Source organism: Patella vulgata, chromosome 4 (assembly GCF_932274485.2).
Source record: "Patella vulgata chromosome 4, xgPatVulg1.2, whole genome shotgun sequence".
NCBI classification, from domain to species: domain Eukaryota; kingdom Metazoa; phylum Mollusca; class Gastropoda; family Patellidae; genus Patella; species Patella vulgata.
The window spans coordinates 29709345-29728439 of NC_065882.2; the positions used below are offsets into that span (position 1 = coordinate 29709345).

Below are 19095 nucleotides of genomic sequence, written 5' to 3' on the forward strand. Positions count from 1 at the left end.
TTTGGCTTGCCTCTGTGATATTAGTATACATGAAAATAAAGAGTATTTGCGTACATTTGTATGTGGGAAGATAATATGGGTCCAGTATGGGGACCTTGTGGTATCACCTGGGCCCACAGCCCATTTTCCCCCATATATGGCCCCCATCTTGCAATGTTTATGGGACAGATTAAACGAAGGACTGTCATGTTGCTTTAACCTACTTGGGATAGATTTGATTGAACGGGAAGAATGGATAAATCAATCCAGCAAGGCCACAGATGACAGAGGGATTTCTCGGGCCATTACTTCAAGAATATGTAACTGAAAACACGCATTTAACTTTCTCGTACTGTGGCGAGGTTTACGTATAGATTATAGAACTGGCTCGTAGAAATGGTGTACGTTTTGACTGATATGAGTCACGTGACTTGCTCGCGCATCAGCCAAGAGAACATGGCGGAAATAAGTGCAGTCGGAAGAATGTGAAAACTTTATTTCATAATTATATTTTAGGTCTATCCATACGTTGCATGGTAAACGATTTTAAATGGTGAGGTTTGTGCAATGAATTTACCACTTGATAAGTTAAAGCGATGTCGTCCAAAGGACGAAAACTGGCTCGAAATATCGGGAAATCCCTCCGACAAAAGTTTGTAGATTCGCCTGACGGTCGAACTGACACACATCATCAGCAGGTTAGAAGTAGAACATTGACAAAGCATTACTTCGTTCATATAAAGCTATATAATAGATCTACTAGCTAGGTTAATAATATAATGATTGGTCCTGCATTGTATTAAATTTGATCGTCAAAATCTCATTGTCAAATTAATTACCATCTCTGATAGAACTGTAGCAGAATAGAGCAGGAGCCCAGGGGGTTAACCTAGCTGAAAAGTGTACCAATTTTGTCCTATAAGTATCAATGTATGTATATCTGGTATCATTAGAATGTAAGTCTGCAGGGTTTCTGGTGGTGGGTGGGGTATTCCACGCCCACAATGCCATGCCCCCCAACTAGTCTAGATTAGCTCAAAAGTGTACCACACGAAAATCTTACTGCAGTGTACCATACATCTTCAGGTATTACAAAAACACTCTGACAGACATTTCTAGTGGTGGGGTACCCCTGACAGAGCTATGTAATTGCCAGACATTTGTGTAGTGGTGGTGTATCCCTGACAAGAGTTATCTAATATTTAGACCAAACTAGGCTAGATTAGCTCAAATCTGTACCACCTAAAACAGCTTTGGAGTTGTTCAGTACCACCACAGGAGTCATGAATGACCACTGCCAGACAGTTTGTGCGGTGGGTTACCCCTAACAGACACGCCCCAAAATGCCACTCCCCCAACTAGGCTAGCTGATTTTTAAGTTTTTACATATAAACCGAAAACCGAACCGATAAAACAAAAAATAACCGTACGTTTCGGTTATTTTTTCCAAATTCCTAAATTTTAATTTACCCGTTTTTCGTTTCGGAAAAGGTGAAAAAATGAGCTATTCACAACCCATTCAGGCTTTTCATATTTTAAAATATTTCTTCGCAACTTTCATAAACTAGTAGCAATAATCCATACGAAGAGAATGTATGTGAAAATTAATTTGTAATATGAACAGTTGCCGAGAAATGGGCAATTTTGTATGAGTACGAGTCACTTTTTACGCTAGTTTGCCTGTATAAGAGTCAATTATTTGATTTTCATAAAAGTGACACCATTTGATGCGTAATGTCAATTTTAACAAGGTCAAACCAATTTAACATTGTCAATGTCACCGGAAAGGACGTAATTTGGGCAAAAATTGTATTTATAACCTTCAAAACCAGTAATTTATTCAAATGAGTCTTATTTGTTATTTGTTTAAAATTTTAATATTTGATTCCAATTAACTAATAGAATGAACCCAAACGATCATATAGATATCACAAAATGGTTTCTAACTTGTTCAGTTGCGGAGAAATAGACGATTTTCAACAGGTAACTTTTCAATTTTTTGGTCCATAAAAGTGTCAATTATTATTCGATTTTCATAAAATTCCCTGTGTGTGATACCTAATGCCATTTACGATTTCATACAAGTAATTTAACACTTTTACTGTTACCGGAAGTAACGTCATTGTGGCAAAAACTGTATTTTTAGCCTTCAAAACAGATATTTTATTCAAATGAGTCTGATTTGTATTGTTTTTAAAATTATGATATTTGATTCCAATCAACAAATAGATTGAACCCACACGATCATACAAATACCAAAAAATGGTTTCTAACTTGTACGGTTGAAGAAAAATAGACGATATTCTACAAGTCACTTTTCAAGGATTTTGGTCTATAAAAGTGGCAAATATTATTCGATTTACATAAAATTTTCACCATGTGATGCCTTATGCCATTTCTGATTTCATGAAACTAATTTAACATTTTCATTATCACTGAAAGTAATGTAATGTTGTCAGGATCACTTACATGTAATGAATGTATACAATGAATTGATATTGCCGGATTTGGTTGATTCTGCGTACATTTTATGTGATGTGTGCAATGCTTAAATGGAAACCTGTTTAATGGTTTCATCGGTACCGGAAGTGACATATGTTCAAGGGTAACGGGGCACCGGTGAAACCCGTCATTACTGCATTGCAGTTCTAGTTATTATTATTATTATTATTTTTCCATTTGAGCATATCTCAGAAACTACTTGTCGGATCGATTCGATGTCTTTGGTTTTACTGGGAAAGTGGGTTTGACTTAAATTTTAAAGCTATTTCCAACGTTCTGCGACAATGCGAAATGTCCGAAATCACCGAAGTTGTCGTTTTCGATATTTTGCCGTAATGTTATCAATAATTGTCGGATTGTAATATTTGATACATTTTGACATAGCCAGAGACAAGGCACATAGCTACAGTTCTTTGGATTTTTTATTTTCGACGAATCTTAGGAGATATTAGGCGCCAAATTTTTACAAAAAACTTTTTTATTAATGAATATTTTTATGTGGTAATTTACTTAGGGTTAAAGAGTCATCTGATTTGACCAAAAATGGCAACATTTTTTGCCACCGTATTTTTCCTTGGCCCCCATTGGCTAATTCAGTTTTTCAGTCCTGGATTAATTATTTATTGTTCGATTTGTATAAAACAAAGTTCATATGCTCCGTGATTCAAAATGTCATTTTTTTTGTAACCGGAAAAATTGCCTTTCGGCAATGGAAGTGACGTAAATTTAGCAAAAACTACAATTTTGAGAGTTCGGTACCACTTTTTGAAAGCAAATATTATTTTTTTCAAATCTGGTATGACTGAAAGGGTGTGCCCTGTAAAGGCGCAGAAAACATCGGACTCACTTTTTTTAATTTCGATTTCGTTTTCGGGTAATTTCGATTTAAAGGTGAAAAAATGAGCCATTTACAACCCATTCAGGCTTTTCATATTTTAATATATTTTTTCGCAACTTTCATAAACTAGTAGCAATAATCCATACGAAGAGAATGTATGTGAAAATTAGTTTGTAATATAAGCAGTTGCCGAGAAATGGGCAATTTTGCTTGAGTCCCCGTTTACGCTATTTTGCCTGTAAAAGTGTCAATTATTATTGGATTTTCATAAAAGTGACACCATATGATGCGTAATGTCAATTTTAACTAGGTCAAACCAATTTAACATTTTCAATGTCACCGGAAATGACGTAATTTGGGCAAAAAATGTATTTATAGCCTTCAAACCAGTAATTTATTCAAACAAGTCGTATTTGTAAAAATTTGTTATTTGTTTAAAATTTTGATATTTGATTCCAATCAACTAATAGAATGAACCCATACGATCATATAGATATGACAAAATGGTTTCTAACTTGTTCAGTTGCAGAGAAATAGACGATTTTCAACAGGTAACTTTTCAAGGTTTTTGGTCCATAATAGTGTCAATTATTATTCAATTTTCATAAAATTTCCAGTGTGGGATACCTAATGCAATTTACGATTTTATACAAGTAATTTAACACTTTTTCTGTCACCGGAAGTAACGTCATTTTGGCAATAACTGTATTTAAAGCCTTCAAAACAGATATTTTATTCAAATGAGTCTGGTTTGTGTTGTTTTTAAAATTATGATATTTGATTCCAATCAACAAATAGATTATACCCACACAATCATACAGATACCAAAAAATGGTTTCTAACTTGTACGGTTGCAGAGAAATAGACGATATTCTACAGGTCACTTTTCAAGGTTTTTGTTCTATAAAAGTGGCAATTATTATTCGATTTACATAAAAAATTTCACCATGTGATGCCTTATGCCATTTATGATTTCATGAAACTAATTTAGAATTTTCATTATCACCGGAAGTAATGTAATTTTGTCAGGATCACTTACATGTAACAAATGTATACAATGAATTGATATTGCCGGATTTGGTTGATTCTGCGTACATTTTATTTGATGTGTGAAATGCTTACATGGAAACCTGTTGAATGGTTTCATCAGTACCAGAAGTGACATATGTTCAAGGGTAACGGGGCACCAGTGAAACCCGTGTTTACTGTGTCGCAGTTCTAGTGTTAATTTATTATTGTTATGTTAATTTATTATTATGGTGTTGTGTAACTTGTTTGACAAAGTTTGTCAGATCTTTTTTTTTACAGTAACTTTGTTTTTACTAGTCATAATTAAAGTCATATAACAGTAAAAAAACTTGTTGTTTAAAAATTTACATCAATATGTTTTATATTTTTTCTAGCTTCAAAGTATTCATATAAGATAACCATAAATCAGTACATTCATAATACAGTGTTTCAATGAATAAAAAAACCGAAAACCGAAAATGAGTTTTTTTGCCCCAGAAAAAATGAAAACCGAAACTGAAAGAAAATTTAAAAACCGCACAACACTATAATCTAGCCTAGTTGGGGATCATGGCATTTAGGGCGTGGAATACCACACCCACCACCAGAAACCCGGCAGACTTACATTCTGATGATACCAGATATACATACATTGATACCATATAAGAGAAAATTGGTACACTTTTCAGCTAGGTTGACCCCCTTGGCTCCCGGTCTAGAATGCCTTAACTCGTCCACACGAATAGTAGCAATGCAAAGTCTCTTAACTCAATATCATCCAAAGCTTTCCAGGTTGAAAACACAAATTATTTGTCAATTTAAAGAAGCTAATTAAATCGATAATATTTGGGGTCTAGAAATTGACACAAGACAAATGGGTCGCAATAGATTATAATAATGTAATATATGAATGTATATAAACTGATTTACATTCTTAAATTTCAATCGTTTCTGTTTTTACTCTAATTTCAAATCAGTTATGTTAGGCGAAATATGCCAGAAGTCTCATCGAATGGCAATCTCTAGTGTCTGGTTATTCCATTCTACACTGATAGTATTTATTGGGCATGCTCTCTAGATAAGAGTTTGCGTCTCTGTTTGACATGACTTGTTGAATATGTCTAGCCTCGTTCTTTGAATCCCTTGTTACAAATGGCGCTGAAATGCGTTATGGTACACGATTCGTGTACCAATGGTAAAAGGTTTATTTTGTCTTAAATATTGGATATTGGAAGCTCATGTATTCCCGGTAAGATCACAGCATCAATGTTAATTTAAATTGACAAATAATTCAAATCAAAATCTCTCTGATTTAGCTTCACAACGATTCATATTATAATTATGTGTATATTGATTATTCAATTTTGTAATCATAGACATGTGTATCAAATGAAGAATATGAAGATCACACAAATTGTTTGGATTTGTTAATCCCAGAGATGCCTGGTACACAGAAAGTAACAAAAAGTTCATCTTTAGGCTCTATGAAGGGTGGTCCTACAACTCCTCTCATAATGGATCAAGATGACATTATTGCCTTAACACAAAATGTCAAAAACTTCTCAGATGCATTGGCAAAACTAAAAGCAACTTTTACTGAGAAAATAGGTGAGAATTCTTATTTTAATACAGGTCTGTGTACTCAGGCACTGGACATTCCAGTTTCACAGGTTAAAAAGAAATATTAATATTTCACAGATGTTTAAATACCAGTTTGATTTGATAATAACCATCAGGATTGTGGACGCTCTAGAGGCAAAAGTTAATATCAGATTAACTTTAAATTTATACACAGTGTTTGAGGTCATGAGACAAAGAAGCCTGTTGATTTTCAGTGATTTTCGATATTTACTGCCAGAGTTATGGCCCTTGATCACTTTGAAAAATCTTGTGGACGCTCTAGAGGCCAAAGTTAATATCCAATTGACCTTAAATTTATACACAGTGTTTGAGGTCATGAGACGAAGAAGCCTATTGATTTTCAATGATTCCCGATAATTACTGCCAGAGTTATGGTCCTTGATCACTTCAAAAAATCTTGTGGCTGCTCTAAAGGCCAAAGTTAATATCCGATTGACTTTAAATTTATACACAGTGTTTAAGGTCATGATATGAAGAAGCCTATTGATTTTTTGCGATTTCTGATAATTACTGACAGATTTATGGCCCTTGATCACTATAAAAAATCTTGTGGGTGCTCTAGAAGCCAAAGTTAATATCCGATTGACTTTAAATTTATACACAGGTCATGAGATGAAGAAGCCTATTGATTTTCAGCGATTTCCAATATTTGCTGTCAGAGTTATGGCCCTTGATCACTTTGATAAATCTTTATACACAGTGTTTAGGGTCATGAGACGATGAAGCCTATTGATTTTCGGCAATTTCCGATAATTACTGCCAGAGTTATGGCCTTGATCACTTCAAAAAATCTTGTGGATGCTCTAGAGGCTAAAGTTAATATCTGATTGAGTTTAAATTTATACACAGTGTTTGAGGTCATGAGACGAAGATTCCTATTGATTTTCAACGATTTCCGATAATTACTGCCAAAGTTATGGCCCTTGATCACTTTGTAAAATCTTGTGACGCTATCAAGGATCAAGTTATCATCTGATTGACTTCAGATTGATACACCGAGTTTAAGATCTTGAGACGAACAAGTATTTTGATTTCATACAAAACGTTAGCATGGGGCAGAACTTTATAAAAACCAAACAAATTCTAATAGTTTTCTGATAATTACTTCGTGAGTTGTTGCTCTTAATCAGATTTTAGTGTATTATAAATGTTTCATTACCGAAAAAAGTAAAAATATGCGACAACCCTTGTTGACTCCCTTGTTGACTGCCCATACGATTTAGTTGCTGTGGGCGTATGTTTCGTTGCCTGGCAACCTATCTTTCAAGCTAGGTTCCAACTTTGGGCAGCATTAGCAACTGCATCAAGGGGCAGAAAACTGAGGTTTGCCTAAATAAACACTGGTGTGATGATAAAAGAGTCTTTGACAGTTGGAATTTGAAGAATATGAGACAGAAACGCCTTTGTTCAGGCAAAATGCTCCTCAACTATCTTTGCATGTGTCGTCTCAGTAACCAAAGTTTTAAATTAATTTAATACACCCTCATTAATATCGATGTAATCGGTCACCACCACGGTCCATTGTGCACTAAAAGAATACAAAATACTCTGTACAGTCGAGTAGATTCGTTTATAACGACTCACAGCATAAATTTTGAGTGTGACTAAATGTTTGTTCCCCACTTTTCCAAGTGACTATTAGGGGATACAAAAAAAAATATTCTGGTTCTCAGACAATCCTTGTGGAAGGGAGTTTTTTTTTTTGTGTTTTAATATAAACAGGTCGTGAGGCTCTTTTCTAAGTGTTGCAGGATTATTTATATTGTTTACACGCCCACACTTTCATGTGGACGCATATTGTTGTTGCTCCTGTCTGCCTGGACATCTGTCCATCCACAATTTGTCTGTGGACACTCTACAGGTCACAATTCTTATCCGATTTTGACGAAACTTGAAATATAGGTTTATCGCCAAAAGATCTCGGTTCCTTTTGATATTGGCGTGTATCAGATCAAAACTTCATGGATTATGGCCCCTGATTGTACGAAAAATCACGTTTTTAGCTTGTGGACACTCTAGAAGTCACAATTTTCGTCTGATTTTGATGATGTTTATAATATAAAGATTTTGGTTCCTTTCGATATTGGCATGTATCGGACCGTATCTTCTTGGATTTTGGCCCCTGATTGTATGAAAAATCACGTTTTTAGCTTATAACCCGAAGATCTTGGTTCCTTTCGATTTCTTGCATATCGGATCGTAACGTCCTGAATTAGATTGTATGAAAAAAATCACGTTTTTAGCTTGTGCCTCCTCTATAGGCAGTGATGGGATTTTGCCTGTATATTCCAGACATTTTCGGTAAAATGTCCGACAAGAAAAAATTTTGAAATGCCATCACTGTCAAGAGGTCACAATTTTTATCCGATTAAAAAAAAACATTTGAATATATCACCGTTAAACCCTGATGATGGCTGAGTTTGAACGCAAATAGTGTAAAAGTATGTAATACCAAGGTTGTGGGCTCTCTAGAAGTCACAATTTTTATCCGATTTTGTGGAAACTTGAAATATATCTTTATATCCCAAATATCTTAGTCCATTTCGATATTCCCACATTTCAGACCATAACTTCCTGGATTATGGCCCCTGATTGTATGCAAAATCGCTTTTCTTTTTTTAGCTTGTTTTATATCTCTTGCAAAATGTGGGCGTATCTTGACTGGCAGCCACTGGTTATCCTATTTTGATGAAACTTGAAATGTAGGCCTATGTTTATAATCTAAAGATTGTGGTTCCTTTTGATATTTGCGCATATTGGACTGTAACATCCTGGATTATGGCCCATGTCCCCGGTTTGTACGAAATATCATGTTTTTAGCTTGTGGACCCTTAAGAGGTCACAATTTTTTATCCAATTTTAAAAAAATGTTTAAATTGGACCAAAACTGCCTGAAAAATAGCAGCTCCTTGTACGCAAATTGTGTACTAGAAGTATGTCATACCAAGGTTGTGGACACTCTAGAAGTCACAATTGTTATCAAATTTTGATGAAACTTAAAATATATGTTTATGTTGCAAAGATCTGGATTCCTTTCGACATCCGCGCATATTAGACCGTAAGATCTGGATTACGGCACCTGATTGTATGAAAAATCGTGTTTTTTTATTTGGCAGATTCTCTAGAGGTCACAATTTTTTATCCGATTTTAAAAACCATTTAAATATATCACCATTCCACCATAATGAAGGTTGAAGTTGAATTTTGGGAAAATTGAAACGTAACTACCGGACAAAATGGTCGCTCTTTGTACGCAAATTGTGTAAAAGTATGTAATACGATGATTGTGGAGGTCACAACTTTTATCCTATCTTGAAATATCTCTTTATATCCTAAAGATCTCAGTCCCTTTTGATGTTTAAACATTTGAGACAATACCTTTCTGGATTATAGACCCTGATTATACGAAAAATCATGTTTTTAGCTTGTGGACCCTCTAGAGGTCGTAATTTTTATCCAATTTAAAAAAAAACATTTAAATTTATCACCGTTACACGCTAAACACAGTTGAGTTTCAATTTCGTGAAAATTGGACCAAAACTGCCTGAAAAATGGCGGCTCCTTGTATGCAAATAGTGTCATACCATTTTTAAAAACCATTTAAATATATCACCATTCCATCATTATGAAGGTTGAATTCAAATTTCAGGAAAATTGAAACATAACTGCCCGACAAAATGGCCGCTCTTTGTACGCAAAGTGTATAAAAGTATGTAATACGAAGGTTGTGGAGGTCACAATTTTTATCCAATTTTGATGAAACATAAAATATATCTTTGTATCTTAAAGATCTCAGAGCCTTTCGATATTTGCGCATTTCAGACCATAACTTTGTGGATTATTGCCCCTGATTGTAGAAAAATCGCTTTTGTTTTTAGCTTGTTCTCTATCCATCTGTTGCAAAATTTGGGCGTGTCTTGCCTGGCAATCACTGGTTTAAAACAAGAACAGGTCTTGAGGCCCTTTTGAAGTGATGCATAAGAATATTTTTTTTATATGGCCTTAAAATGGGTTTGTTTGTCTATCTGTCCACATGGACAAAATATCTCTACATGTACTTCTAACTAGGGAGAATGTTCAAACTTGGTGTAGATGTTCATTTGGTGAATGTCTCGACTTGATCAGCATTTCTGGCTGAGGCATAGTAGGGGTAAGCATTTCGATTTGTCAATACTATGGAACATGATAACTCCAGTTCTAATTGAGGAGTGATAGTTAAACTTCGCGTATAGTTTCATTACCTGATACATCAATACCTTGAATGTCAGCTGTATATTTTGGAGTCAGTCTGATTAAAGCACAGATCCTCTTTTGTTTCGTCTTTTATAGTTCAGAATTTCGTTTTAATTGTCCTTACTAATACTACACTAGGATCTGGAAGAGTTGTTATATAACCCACTTTCTGGATGATGTGAGGGATAAGCCAACGAAGCGGCCTGTTTCGGCAAGTTTCTGGTGTGAGGTGCACGGAACTGTGGGTAACCCTCTAGAAACATCAACACCGATTGGTTAATCAAATTTCTGACGTCATAAGGTCAGATCTTCATGTAGTAGAGGCCATCGAACGTATAAAAAGATGAAACGAAAAAATATAGACCTGAATTTTAATCAGATTGTTTTGGAGTAGGACACTAAACCCATTTCATGTCATTTTTTGTTTTTTGGATTGAGGCTCGGGGTTGGCTTGTTAACGTTACCTTGGTGACATAACTACATTATTACTTGCATATTGTAACAAAATTTAATGTATAGAAAATGGTGATGAAGCTAAAGTTGCAGCGCATGAAAGACTTGGTGATGTACTATGTATCTTAAAGAATGTTTTACAAGGTTACCCAGCTCTCCATTCAACAGATCTCTTCTCTTCTGCCGCTGCACTCATAACCAAAATCAAAGGTACTTGCATTTATTATTCCACATCTAATGAAGTATGTTCCGTATGATGTCTGTCTTTCCGGGTTTTGTTTCTAGAGCATGCATGTATCTTGTTAACCTCTCAAAACATCTTTACAAAATTTTATACACACATCAGTCTATAATAGTACTTGACCCTTTCTCCAAAAAGAATATTATCCGTTTGATAATGTTTGCATTTCCATGGGAACGAATTTTTGGTATGCAACTATTATTCCAAACCATATCACAGAAACCATGTAATTGAACCCTTATACCACTAGCGCATCTTATGCTAGGGTTACCCACCATATATAAATATCTCCAAATATCTCGACAATTACACCACAATATCTATATATACACCAAGCCTTAAATCAGTTTCAAACAGTTATAGTCACTAAGTAAACGGTCATGCTGTACTTAATAAGCTATGACCATTTAATCATCCATAAATAATACACTGAAAATGGTTCCGAGTGTCGCCCATAACATCCGAGCACGTGTGAGTAAAAAATAGGTTACGTGCTCTTGTTGTGAAAGTATTCTCGCTTAACCAGTCTACAAATCATTCTATGTTTGATTAATAGGCCGGGATAATCAAGACTACTTGGAACAAAAAATTGAATTTAGAAACACGCACGTTAGGCAACTCAACAATTGTTTTAAGAACCTTGTAAAAGTAAAATGAAACTACTGCTAGTATCATATTCTTGGCTAACCCGAGTATTTCAGAGATATTATTTGTACTAAAACAAAATATAGCTCCTAATGGTACAGTTAATGATATACCAATTTGAAAAATAAACGAACATAATTTCTAAAGCTGCTGTAATAACCAATAAGCTAAATATTACTGCTATTCAGAATCATCAACAATAGATTTTTTACGGCTGTAATAGTTGATAGAAGTGTAGAGAATTGCACGTGCGATGGCTATTTATAGTATCATAGACTCTACCGCTGAGTGCGTAGTGTATGCGAGAAATCACTTCAAGATAAGACACAAAAGCATGTACATAGGCCGTGCCGAGACCAACTTTCTGTACGTGCATGGGTCACCCTACTTATGCCTTTTGCTAATTAGAAAATTCTCAGAATAATTTTGTGTTGCTGTGGAAATAAATTAAGCTTTCATACTGCATACTATTGTTTTTGTTATACGCCCACATTGAAATGTGGTCATATATTGTTGTTGCCCACGTCCGTCTGGCGTCCACAATTGCTTGTGGACGCTCAAGAGGATAAAGTTAATATCCGATTGACTTTAAATTTATACACAGTGTTTTAAAAGGTCATGAGACGAAGAAGCCTATTGATTTTCAGCGATTTCCGATAATTACTGCCAGAGTTATTGCCCTTGATCACTTTAAAAAATCTTGTGGACGCTCTAGAGGCTAAAGTTATCATCCTATTGACTTCAGATTGATACACAGAGTTTAAAGGAGCTAAATCGCTAACATTTGGGACCTAGAAATTGACATAAGTGGATCGCAACTCATAATACTGTAATATGAATGTATATAAACTGATATACATTCAATGGTTTCCGTTTTTACTCTAATTTCAAATCAGTTATGTTCCGCGAAATAAGCCAGCAGTCTCAATCGAATGCAAATTTCTAGCGCCTGGTTATTCCAGTCTACATACGCCGCTTGGTTTGGTGCAATATGTCTAGCCTTGTTCCTCAAGTCTCTTGCTAGAACTGGGGCTGAAACGCATTATGGTACACGATTTGTGTACCAATGGTAAAATGTTTATTTTGTCTTAAATATTGGATATCAGAAGCCCATCTTTTTCCGGTAAGATCACAGCATCATTGTTGATTTAAATTGACAAATAATTTGTGTTTTCAATGTTGAAGATTTTGGATTATATTGAGTTAGAGACTTAGCTACTTTAAGGTCTTGAGACGAACAAGTATATTGATTATCAATGAATCTTTATGACTTGAACAGCTAAATCCATGATATTAAAAGTTTTGTATACTAAGTGTTAGCATGGGGCAGAACTTTATAAAAACCAAACAAATTCTAATGGTTTTCTGATAATTACTTAATGAATTGTTACTCTTAATCAGATTTTAATGTATTATAAATGTTTCATTGCCGAAAAAAGTAAAAATATGCGACAACTCTTGTTGACTGCTGGGACGATATAGCTGCTGTGGGCGTATGTTTCGTTGCCTGGCAACCTATCTTTAAAATTATAAGGGTTTCATACTGCGTAGTTTGTGTGAAACACTATTGTTTTTGTTAAAATTATTAGGGTTTCACACTGCGTACTGCATAGCTTGTGTGAAACACTATTGTTTTTGTTTCGATTATTCTTCTTATTATTTTTTTTTCCAATTTGATTGTATTTTAGAAACTACTTGTCGGATCGATACGATGTCTTTGGTTTCACAGGGAAAGTGGGTGTGACTTAGAGTATAAAACTATTTTGAACTTTCTGGGAAATTTTGCGAAAAGTCCGACATCACCGAAGTTGTCGTTTTTATACGCCCACATTTTCATGTGGACATATATTGTCGTCGCTCCTGTCCGTCCGTCCACGATTGTCTTCGGTTTCACAGGGAAAGTGGGTGTGACTTAGAGTATAAAGCTATTTTTAAAGGGACAATAACACTCTTGCTGGCTTGACAGCTCCAGAAAATAAAAAATAGCCTTATTCTAAGTACTAGATGTGTTAGTGTCTTACCTGTTGTGTGAATTATCCATTAAATCCTATTTTACTTATTTTTAAATCCAAGTCACATTTGAAAAGCTTTACGTCAGGCTTTTCAAATCATTTAGTTGAATTTTTCCATTTTTTTTAAATTAGGTGTGTTAAGATGAAATTTGTATCATCAATTAATTGGAATATTGTAAAATAGTGCAGTTTGTTTACTAGAATAAAGATTGGGACCAGGGCTCGACACTGCCGGCGGCAATGGCCTTCGAATTTTAGAATTTGGCCGCAGATTTGTGGCCGATTTTTAACTATCCATGGCCATGTATGGTCGCCGATTACGTGTTTTAAAGTCAAACCATACGATGTTGTGATACTCCGATAGATGTTTTTGTTCGTTTAATTAATAATAAACTGTTTCATATTATGTATAAATTGTTCTTTATTTTTAAATAATGTAGCTTTGGTTCTGAATGACGAAATACCATTGATAGGCCTATGTATGTGCAGGAACCAAAATAAAATGAGCACGAGTCGATTCAAAACATTGCGTACGTGAGCGCGACAAATACCAACATGGTGGACAAATCGTTGTTGATTCGTGTGCAAAAACTAAAGAAAATGTGCCTAAAGAGCTTGTTATCACGAATGCGTAAATTGTTTATTATACTATTCAAAAAAAGTAGGGGATATTTGATTTTTAAGTGTTATTAAAGTCACCTAATGAAACTGACGAAGAAACAAATGACAAAATGAAATGAAGTTCACATTCATCGATTTATTCCAAATGATCGTTAGACTAAGTAAGGCACAGACTGACCATTATAAGGGTAAAATGATACCCGGGGTCAAACAGCAAAGTTACCACAGCATCACAACCAAGTCAGTAACGGGTAAATCCTCCTCTGTTTGCCAAACAAGCATTGATCCGACGTGGCATACTCCTAATGAGACGTCTAAGGTCATTTTGGTCCAGATTGTCCCATTCCTGTTGCAACGCAGCAGCAAGTTCTTGGAAATTGGCAGGACGTTGTTGACGTTGACGTAACCTCTGTCCAAGCATGTCCCAGACATGCTCGATGGGGGAGAGGTCGGGACTCAGTGCTGGCCAAGGTAATGTGGTGATGTTCTGTTGTTGGAGTTAACCTGTAACGATCCTGGCCCTGTGACATCTTGCGTTGTCATCCTGGAAGATGAAACGGCGGCCATGACGTCGTGCGAACGGCACAACATGGACTGCCAAGATGTTGTCCCGGTAGTACTGGCCTGTAACACGCCCTGCAACAACATGTAAAGCCGTTCTTCCAGCAACAGTGATGCCTCCCCACACCATAACAGAACCACCCCCAAATCGATCATGTCTGATGACGTTAACGTCTTGGAAGCGCTCGTTTCGACGACGCCACACCCTCCTACGTCTGGTGCGTTTGGGCGTCACATGTAACTGGAAATGTTTCTTCTGTTAGGTTCTATAGTGACTTTTTTCGTAGTCATTTGCATATTTTAGTATTATGCCCCCAAAATCAAATATCCCCTACTTTTTTTGAATAGTATATTATTAAAAAAATACAGCCTTGATTCCGAAAGAAGAAATACAAACGTTTTTGTCAACCATCATTGCTATGTCATTTATAATGAGCAGACGAATTCTGAAAGGGGAAAAACTCTGAATTATTTACACATCCGGGTATCTCCAATTTAGAAAATTCCATGATATGGCGATTATTGTTTCAAACTAAAGTATTGTTTAAATGTGGGTGAATTTATTTTAACATTTTTTTTATAAAAAGATACATTGAGATTGAGACTTTGAAGTAAATATAAAGTGACCGATGTAGGCTATTGTATTATTATATATATATATATATATATATATATATATATATATATATATATATATACGAAGGATTAAGTCACAGAAAACATCGAGTCGACTCCAACGCATGCACGAAAAATAGACGAGTCGAAGAGAACGATACCGGTACTCGATAGTGCTTTTTGGCATATCTTATCGACACTATCGATATTTTACCCAGGTCTACCGATGATATAGTAATGGCCTTCGATCGAAAAAAACGAATTTCGAGCCCTGACTGGGACATATTATTCAGTTACAACAAGAGTGGTATTGAGCCTTTAACTTTCTGCGAAAAGTCCGAAATCACCGAAGTTGTCGTTTTTATACGGCCACATTTTTATGTGGACGTATATTGTCGTCGCCCCTGTCCGTCCGTCCACGATTGTCTTCGGTTTCACAGGGAAAGTGGGTGTGACTTAGAGTATAAAGCTATTTTTAACTCCCCCCCCCCCTATTCCAGGCAGCTAAAAGATTGTCACCCCTGGCTGTTGCCATGACTACGTCACATACAAAAAAGGTATCAACATTTTTTAGATAAAAACTCTGCGATGGACAGTCATTCTGAACACATCCCCCTCCTTGATGTGACCCAGCATCAATAAAAAAAAATAAAATGTAAAATAATGAATGAATGGACAAAATGAAGATAATTAATAATATAACTATTAAAATACTATTACTAATACTGTCTACTTATTGAACACAAAGTTCCAAACACCGACTAACAATGGTTGCCATGCAGCTTTATATTAATTCTAAAGTTCGACTATGAAAATGTTCAAATACTCAATGACTGGAAATTTAGTTTCTATTACACACGATACGTAACACATCTATTGGCCACAAACGATTAATAGAGCGCTTATAGATCTTTTCTCCAACTTTAACTTCCACAACTCGTATGTGGTTATCACTTCCCGGGAAGGTGCGAACAATATGACCAAGCGGCCATTTACCACGTGGTGTCTGTGGATCGATTACAATCACAAAATCACCAACGATGAAATCCCGATGAACTATATTCCACATTCTTCTGGCATTCAAAGTGGGCAGGATTTCTTTCAACCACCGTTGCCAAAACTGTCGAATTAAGTCCTGAATAAGTCTACCACGATTTCTGGGATTAAATGTGGTTTCGTCCACTGATTCTGCTGCGAACTGTCCTTCGACTTGACCATGTAGAAAATGATTAGGTGTTAGAACTGGGTCATCCTGAGGATCGTCTCCTTGATATCCCAATGGCCTCCAGTTAATTAGACCTTTGGCATTAACGAATGCTGTTTCTAGCTCTTCATCTGATATATCAGCATTACCGATGACAGCTTTTATTGCCCTTTTTGTCGACTTTATCATCGATTCAAACACACCACCGAAATGCGGCGAGAGTTGCGGATTGAATTTCCACTCAATTTGACGATTGGCTAACGAATTTCAAATTCTAGCTTCATCTGGCTGATAAAAGCTCTTTCAGCTCACAATTGACGCCAATAAAATTTGTACCATTGTCAGATAGTACCTGAATCGGTTTCCCTCAATGACTAACGAATCTTGAGAAGGCTGAAAGAAAGCTGTCCGTATCCAATCCCCAGGCCATCTCAAGGTGAACGGCCCTTGATGCAAGGCAGGTAATAAAATAAACACAAATAACGTTTAGTGTGGATTCTCCCACGGCCATGTTTAGTTAGAAATGGCCCTCCGTAATCTAACCATACTCTCGAAAAAGCACGTAACGGTGTACCGTGTCTCGTAATCGGTAACGGGTCCATAATTTGTTGAGCCGGCTTATTTCTTTGACACTTACACTCATTAACAGAAACCTGGTTAACTGGTAAAAATGATCCTATCATTCCTGAGATTAGTACATCCATCAGTGATTTCATTTTTTACCAAGTGTCTTGTTTTAGCCGAAGAGGAGGGGGTGTAGGGATACGGGCAAGATGTAACCTATTAATAAACAATAAACGCGAACATAATTTTCGATCATTTCAGTGTCTTGAAGTAGTGTTTAGGTGTGGTAGTTGTATAGACAATTTACAGACCGCCAGAATCAAATAAAAACACTTCAACGAAAAAGGATTTTTTAGATGAATTTTCAGTTTTACTTGAATCTTTAAACACCCTACCAGGCTATTTAGTACTCTGTGGTGATTTTAATCTACATGTAGATAACTGTGACGATAGGTATGTAAAACAATTTCTGGAAACACTGGATCTGTGGGGTCTCCAACAGCATGTGAAGTCTTCCACGCATGACAAAGGGCATATTCTGGATTTAATAATCACTCGATCTTCCGATGAAATAATCTGTGAGGTTTGCGTCAAGAATGATCTGCCTTCTGATCACTGTCTTGTACAGTTTGGATTAAGCATATCTCGTCCACCAAACAAAGCTAGAATTGTAACGTTTCGAAAACTTAAGTCAGTAAATATTCCTGAATTTAAAGAACATATAACCCAACGGTTCCAAGATGACTTACATGAACAGGATAACACTGAGTCTAAATATAATGAGTATATGTTGATAATCAACAACATATTAAACGAGCTAGCACCAATGGTAACGAAAACAATCATCGACAAACCTCGAGCTCCCTGGTATTGTAAAGAATTAGTACACCTAAGACAGGAGGTGCGTCAGTGTGAGAGAAAGTGGTATGCATCAGGACTTAAAGTACATCATGAAATATTTATATCCAAGAGATATAATTATTTTCGTGAGGTCAATAAAACTAAGCAAAACTACCACAAAGAAAGAATACAGGAAGCAGATACCAAAGGGTTCTTTAGAATTATCGACCAATTATCTATTGGTAAAAGCATGGGTATAACTGTAATACCCACCAATATTCCACAAGATCAGGTATGTGATGCATTTGCTGATTTTTTCATTGAAAAAGTCAGACGTTTGAGACAAGAGAATAAGCTAGTATTGTGTATGTCAACCAGTGGTTGTGATCAGACTTTTAGCCAATTTCAACTTGTAACTACCAAGGATATAATACAAATTATTGAAGCTCACCTTCCAAGTCATGCTCCCTCGATCCATTACCAACACAACTACTAAAAGACTGCCTGAATGAATTGGCATCATCTCTTGCCAGTCTGTTTAATTCATCTCTACAGTCTGGAATTGTGCCACAGGCATTCAAGTGTAAAACCTTTACTAAAGAAAACAGGATTGGATCAAAACGAGTTGAAAAACTACAGGCCTGTGTCAAATCTTGGATTCCTGTCCAAGACACTGGAACGAATCGTTGTCAATCAGTTAAGTGCCTATCTCTCAAAAAATAATCTACTTGGTAAATACCAGTCTGCATATAGACCACATCATAGTACAGAGACTGCTTTAGTTAAAGTACAGAATGATATAATGACTGCCCTCAATTCCAAAAAGGATGTTCTGTTGGTGATGCTTGATCTCTCAGCCGCATTTGATACGTTAGATCACACGGTACTGTTGAAACACCTAGAGTGTCGTTTTGGGGTAACTGGCACTGCCTTGAACTGGTTTAGGTCATACCTCACAGGCCGAAGTCAAACTGTGGTGTGCGGATCAAATTAATTTTTGGCGTACTCTGTACACTACCCCACTAGAAGAAATATTTATACGTCATGCCCTTGAATGTATGCAATATGCTGACGATTCCCAGTTATATATGGTCTGTAATAAACCATCAGATGTGCCTCCCATTATGAAGACATGTCT

The 19095-nt window shown here is 35.9% G+C and overlaps 1 protein-coding gene across 1 annotated transcript in view; it reads left to right on the top strand.

Annotated features, from left to right (window-relative positions):
* The first annotated feature begins 398 nt into the window (after positions 1–398).
* LOC130012428 (mucin-5AC-like) overlaps positions 399–19095 on the top strand; it is a 539248-nt gene continuing 520551 nt past the window's right edge. The window contains exons 1-3 of the mRNA XM_056100369.1: positions 399–532; positions 5704–5935; positions 10721–10864. The gene's annotated coding sequence lies outside the window, so the exon portion shown is untranslated. The remainder of the gene's footprint in view (positions 533–5703; positions 5936–10720; positions 10865–19095) is intronic.